This window comes from Mercenaria mercenaria, chromosome 8, assembly GCF_021730395.1.
Source record: "Mercenaria mercenaria strain notata chromosome 8, MADL_Memer_1, whole genome shotgun sequence".
Classification (NCBI taxonomy): Eukaryota; Metazoa; Mollusca; class Bivalvia; order Venerida; family Veneridae; genus Mercenaria; species Mercenaria mercenaria.
In genome coordinates this window covers 58,822,961-58,830,587 of record NC_069368.1, presented here as the reverse complement: position 1 = coordinate 58,830,587, position 7,627 = coordinate 58,822,961, and positions in this window count along the sequence as shown.

Below are 7,627 nucleotides of genomic sequence, written 5' to 3'. Positions count from 1 at the left end.
TTTTCCGGCTATGTTGCTTGGTTGCGTGTTATGTTTCCAAGGGATCTTTTCCGGCTATGTTGCTTGGTTGCGTGTTATGTTTCCAAGGAATCTTTTCCGGCTATGTTGCTTGGTTGCGTGTTATGTTTCCAAGGAATCTTTTTCCGGCTATGTTGCTTGGTTGCGTGTTATGTTTCCAAGGGGGATCTTTTCCGGCTATGTTGCTTGGTTGCGTGTTATGTTTCCAAGGGATCTTTACCGGCTATGTTGCTTGGTTGCGTGTTACGTTTCCAAGGGACCTTTTCCGGCTATGTTGCTTGGTTGCGGGTTATGTTTCCAAGGAATCTTTTTCCGGCTATGTTGCTTGGTTGCGTGTTATGTTTCCAAGGGGGATCTTTTCCGGCTATGTTGCTTGGTTGCGTGTTACGTTTCCAAGGGATCTTTACCGGCTATGTTGCTTGGTTGCGTGTTATGTTTCCAAGGGACCTTTTCCGGCTATGTTGCTTGGTTGCGTGTTATGTTTCCAAGGAATCTTTTTCCGGCTATGTTGCTTGGTTGCGTGTTATGTTTCCAAGGAATCTTTTTCCAGCTATGTTGCTTGGTTGCGTGTTATGTTTCCAAGGGATCTTTACCGGCTATGTTGCTTGGTTGCGTGTTATGTTTCCAAGGGATCTTTACCGGCTATGTTGCTTGGTTGCGTGTTATGTTTCCAAGGAATCTTTTTCCGGCTATGTTGCTTGGTTGCGTGTTATGTTTCCAAGGAATATTTTTCCGGCTATGTTGCTTGGTTGCGTGTTATGTTTCCAAGGAATCTTTTTCCGGCTATGTTGCTTGGTTGCGTGTTATGTTTCCAAGGAATCTTTTTCCGGCTATGTTGCTTGGTTGCGTGTTATGTTTCCAAGGAATCTTTTTCCAGCTATGTTGCTTGGTTGCGTGTTATGTTTCAAAGGGGAATCTTTTCCTGCTATGTTGCTTAGTTGCGTGTTATGTTTCCAAGGAATCTTTTCCGGCTATGTTGCTTGGTTGCGTGTTATGTTTCCAAAGGATCTTTTCAAAGATTATATTACGAACATTGTAAGATACACCATGCCAAAAAGTTTAAACTTGCCATTGGTAAACTATAACAATGTACTTATAAACAACTAAACCATTTTCATGTCCAACTACAGGTCGATCAGTGCTAAAATACGGTCAGGCTATTAAACACTAACTTATCACTCGGGTCGGCCACAGAAAATTAGATAAATGCTATGTTTATTTAAATCTTTATACATTTCTAAATATTAGTGTGAGTAGTAATACCAGGTCACAGCAGTGTCATTTAAAGTTCCATTTAGCAAATTTGACAGGAAAAGTCACTCTGACCCCTACTTTTCTCTTCGTGTTATGTTAGTTTTAAGATAATCCTGAAAATGAGGTAACGATTGGCACTCGTTCATCTTCCATAACAAAACTAAGCAGAACATGATGATTGTTCCAGGTTAGCCTGTCAGTATGACTTGGGCAATTGTTTTGTTCATTTCTCGTTTATTAATTACAAAATATGTATGAAACTTGTTAGAAACGTGACTTGGATTTGAGAAATAAAACCTTATTGCCGTTGTTACGTTTGATACGTCTGACGCTATGTTCAATTATCTATTGAATTTAATTTCTGTTATTTAAAGAAAACAAAGATACATGTAACTTAACCTCCGAACGTAGATAACTGAATGAACAGAAGGATGTACATTGTTTCATTATGCTATTTCTACATTAAAAATATCTAATTATTAAAAACAAGTTTCATGTTGTTCATGTTTTTTTCTTTTATAAATTTTAATATAATTAAGGTCTCTTTAATTTGTTTTTATATGTCTTTATTCTGCCAAATTGTGTCCTCGAAAATGTATGATAACGTATTGCTAAGTATAACTAACCTTTTGTCTATTAATTCTGCATAGATGTAAACACGATACAGAGGAAATACAGAAAATAGATGACTTAGATATATCAGTGATAAATCTTATTGAAAAAATGTCTGTCTGGACAGCGTAACTTATTGACCCGCTTCATTATTCTTTATCAAGATGTCATAAGTTTGGATTATGAAATGAACGAATAATGATCAATAGATTCATAACAGCACAGACATTGAAATTAATCATAGATACGGCTTTTGGTGAGCCAAGCAGTATCTTAAATGAAATATCTTAAAAAAAGAACCAGTCGGCACAATTTGAAGATTGGAGAGCTATTGCTATCTCAAGATGTTTGTAATGCTTTTGTACAGAAATAACGGCTAAAAGAATATACGAAATAAATGAAAAAGCATATTTCTATATTGCACTCTGTCAATCCATGTTTAAAGTTATTGCTTCTTTCGTGTCATTTTATGGTATTTTAAAGTATTTGTTTCCATAGAAACCATAGTTTTGCTTACAATAAGTATAAAATATAAATAATAACAATTAAGTGCCGCTTGTAACACACATATGCCATTGTGTCATTTCAGTTGTAGAGCACAAAAATATTACGTAGAAAAAACAGTCGCTGTACTTCCATGAACAGAGAAAATTGACGCATTCATCATACAAACTCTATACAAGTAGTTCTAAACAGTAACAAATTGTCTCAGCCATCCAATATCACCAGCTATAGCTTATATAGATTTCGATACGCCAAGAAACAAACACATCTGTCTATTTTGTACTGAATATCTGTACTGTGTAACACAAAAAAATCATTGGGTGCCCCGAAATGCTTGTATATACCAAATGACGTGGCCACACCATTGAGTCAAATAATCTTGAAAACACATGGGCAGGCGTAACATATAAAAATTTTAATTTGCAGATCGTGCAAAATATTTAGCAGTAATTATTAAAATCCTGACACTGCTCCGGAGTAAGGCCTGAACATACGTTTTATCTACAGTACCTGTTTGTAGACCGTACAAGAGTTCTTCGCGTAAACATAATGGTAATTACAAGTGCAACGAGTAAAAATGTAAACAATGGACTCTGTGTCTATGAACCTTTGGAATGAATGAATGAATGAATGAATGAATGAATGAATGACAGTCGAGCTTAGTCATAATACTGATTGAAGGCGATTGCTAATGACTTCGTGTAATGCAGAAAGTCTGTAACTTCTCTTCGATTGAAATCCTTTCGAAACTTGAAAGATTACCGGAAGCTTGCTATCTGTGCCGTTCGCCTGAAGCTAAAATGACAAGTATAAAAGCTTAAGATTTGGTGTAAGATGTATTTCACTGGTACTACCAGCTAGTGAGTTCATACTATAAAAACCCGTAAAAGAAATCTGAGCAGATTTGGCCGTTTAAAAATGTTGGCAAATTATATATTTTTTTCTTTACACGAAGTTTGCAGTTAGCTAACAAAGTCAAAATGTCGATAATCCGGAATACTCCGAACACGTTATTGTCACAAAATTGTTCCATTCGGAAAGAGAATAGTGGTGCACTTACCGTTTCTAGCTATAGCTACTGCTGTTATAGCGAAGTGGTAGAGCGTCTTCCTTAGCTGTGAGATGTCTTGGGTTCGAGTCTCAGTCAGAGTTTAAATATTTGCATTTTGTTACAGCGTATATTTGCATGTTATCAGGCTGTTCCAGATGTTCTATATGTATAGCGAACAATATAATGGATCATTGTTTAGCACAGAACGTAAACTGAAATCTATCCAAATAGAATCTATCCAATATATATATACACTTCCTTGATCACAGAATTTTCTTTTACATGACAACATTAAATTCTCATAACTATACGCGTCTGGTTAAATATTGTTAATACGTCAATTTTTGAGAAATATATGGACATTTGCCTTCATTTCAAAGCTTTTTAACTTCCTACCTATGAATTGAAATAAAAATAGGTACTATCTCTACTGTTTGGAAATATATAAATGTCGTAATCTAGAATTATATTACTCCTGTTAAAATTAATATAAATACTATAATTTTCAAACGTCCATTCATCTAGTGTATTCAGCTTTTTCATTCTTGGACAATAGCACAATGTCATAGGCATAAAGTAAAATACAGACTTTTCACCATTACCTGTATCAATACCATATCCTAGACTTTTCATCTTCACTGCCAAATGATTAATAGTAAAGAAACTGAATAAAACCGGAGACAGGGGCCACAACTTTGTCTGAAACCTGTTGTCAATAACTTAAAACCAAACTATTTGCAAAAGTTTTACTTTAATACAGAAGTTGCATAATTAAACAATGAATATTTTATCATGTATACTGTACTGCTGAACTTTCGCAAGAGACGACGTCATCTCTATGTATAAAATCGTACGTTTTGTGTGTGTGTGTGTGTGTGTGTGTTCGGGTTTAACGTCTTTTTCAGTCATATAACTACCGTCGTACGTTTTGTCTGAAACTGATAAATGCAAATATTGATAATTAAATTATGTTAAATTCTAGTTTCTATTACTTTATATGATAGTACTCCTTTTCGTTTTGAAATCATTTTGTTTATCAACTAATTTTCCGTTTGATTGTGCCCATAGAAACAATCTCACGCTAAAGATCGAACTGATACATTGTAAGTGATAATGATATCCCTCTGTATAACATAGGATCACACTTCTTTTGGCACTCGGATTTGAAAGACATTACCTTAATATAATGATAATATTTTACCAGCATCAAAACATACATTAAATAAAACATGCAAATATGAAACAGAAGTATCAGTTTTGAATATCTCGCATCGGAAAGCATCAATGCTCGCACACTTTTAACTTAAATAAAATATAAAGATTTCATTTTAATGAAAGTCATTATTTCACCATGGTTTTCATTTTTTTCTGGTCGTTTTTTTGGTGGGGGTGGGGGATACTTGACGTCTCTTATTTATAAGATTACGTTTCGAATAGGTCTCGTTAATATTAGTTTGGTTTCAAAAACTAGACTTAGCTTCAAATGTTGTATTGTGTAGTTCTTGTACGATATCAGTATTTTGTTAATCTGTATCTGGAATATTTTGGAACAGTTCGTGAATTATACTTAGATAAAGAGTTACAGATCATACACAATTGACATTACTGACCGGTCAGAATTACTCTATTAACACTTACACACATAAGTTTAACACAGTGTCAATTTTAACCACTCAAAACAGGGATCGCTTCAAATTTTGGACTTCGAAGTTTCAAAGCACCACTTCCTAGGACGTCCGAGACGTACTTCAATATCGGGTGACATCTTATGCTTGAACTATCTCTTTATCTAATATTAAGTAATAAAGTATGATTAGGTAATGGCGGAATTATTTCTGAATAAAGCAATCAAACTAGTGTGGTTAACTTGATATTTTTTCGGCTGACTGTATCTTATAGACACACTTCATGATCAGTTATCAAAAATCAAGATTTAACACGTCGTAGCCAAAGTCATTCGTGAGTCAATATAATTATATTTCATGTCAGTAAAGGTAAGCATTCCTGTTTTACAGTATTAGCTAAACAATGCCATTTTTATGCCCCCGGCATCTACTGATGCGGGAGGCATATAGTGATTGTCCTGTCCGTCCGTTCGTTCGTTCGTTCGTCCGTCCGTACGAGGTTAACCAAATGGTACCGTTTCGTCTAGCATCAATACCCCTTACTAGAATGACTTGATACTAATGCAGATGTAACCTGTGACCATTCCTTATCTTCAGACATCACCTGACCTCAGTTTGACCTTGACCTCGTGTGGGACTTAGGTGCAAAATCTATCGACAAGGCTGCCACTGGGGGCATCAAGCGTTTATTGAACGCAGCTTCTTGTTTAAATTAGTTTTGGAAACAGGTTTTATGACCTTTATTTAAGTCTCCTTTGCCTTTAGTCTTTACAATATGTGCTCAGAGACAGCCATTTAGACGTCCAAGGTTTAGACTGCTTTCTAAACTCGTTTTAATAACTTGTATCCAGTGCTAAAATTTTGACATCTTTCGAAATAAATTACATCAGATGAGACATATTTCTGATACAAACAACATAGAGATTTTGATTTTGGTCCCCAAATTACCTCAAATTAATTAACTGTACTTCCCGAATGCAGTCATTCTGCTAAAACATTCAATAGGAGTACGATACAGATTGAACAGGAGGATGCAAAGCCTGTAACGTAGATTGGAGCTTTATAATAGATACAATTAACAATCAAGCACGAGTGTCTGCCTAGCTTTACGTATCTCTATAATGTACAAACACATTTACTGTTCAAATGCATTTCTTTGGATGAAGCTGGATACAACCGACGCATACCAATGTCCATGTCTTTTGATCCCAAAGACGGGACATTGAAACGCCACAACGTTCGATTGTCAACGACTTCAACGTTGTTATCAGGAAAGAAAACATGGGGTTTTGCTTGAACGTTCATTGTGAAAAAGAGTACGTTGCGATGATATATATTTCTACACCCAAATATACTGTCCAGTTATAGAAACTTTTTCTGTAAACTTGCGCAACATTGGATAATGTGAACTGCATAACCACAACTAGTTCTACAAATTGTATATCACACAGGTATTATTGTTACAATGAGCTCCGTGATGTGAAATTTGAAAAACGGGGTAATAGCTCATGTCAGTATTGACCAAATCAAATGTCCCTCTTATTCAGGCTGTTTGTTTCGTGTCAAAATATATTTCATAACTATTCGCGATATTAGTATTTTTAAAAAAAAAAAATGTACTAAGCATCGTGCTGAATCGTATGCGAATATGTAATTTATAAATGATGGCTGTGTATTTACCATACATCTTCCAGCATGAACTATAGCAAAATATAAAATATGGAGAAGAAGTGTCAAAAATAGGACGGGAGATTAAATCATTTCTATAAGCTGTATAATTAATGACACAGCAATTCAATATTCAAATGAAAATATTAGAGGTTAGCTAGAAACTTATCTCGTTTGTCTCTCACTAAGCTTGTAATATAATATATCTAAAGAGTGCAATTATCTAAATGTAAAAAGATTAGATATGAAATGAAGAATTACGATTAACAGATAAAAACAATGTCACACATTGATTAATTATATCGATAATGGTGTTTCATGACCCAGGCAATATATCAAAGCCTTAGAAGACTGGCGGGGCTGATTTTACTAGGTATGTTTTTGACGGTGCCTTAATTCTGACAATCTGGATGATGCAGAGGATTATTGGGTTTAAAGTTTGTCAGTTGCACAAGACACATTTTAATAAAAGCTTTATAGGACATATTTATCTCAAGAAAAGATATAATCAGATTGAACGTTTGAGCCAAGGAAGGAAAATAAAAAATGCGTCACAATATAATATAAAATATTCCGCTTTCTGAATATTAAATTTACCACCGGCATTTAGTAAACATGAGAGAGTTTACTATAAAATGATAAATATACATACCTCAAATTACTGTATTTTACCGATCCCTCTACAGTAACATGCGATGTATACCGAATGAGATATACTATAGAATTAAAAAAAAATGTGGTCTTCCGGCACGTGCACAGAGCGTCTGACTTCAGATGTTTGGAAGAATACGCTTTTTCCTTGTGCATAATAAGCGTTCACATAAATTGTCCGAACCGCAACGTCTTGCACATCAGTACAAATATGTGCAGTATTGTCTTTTATTCCAAATCTATC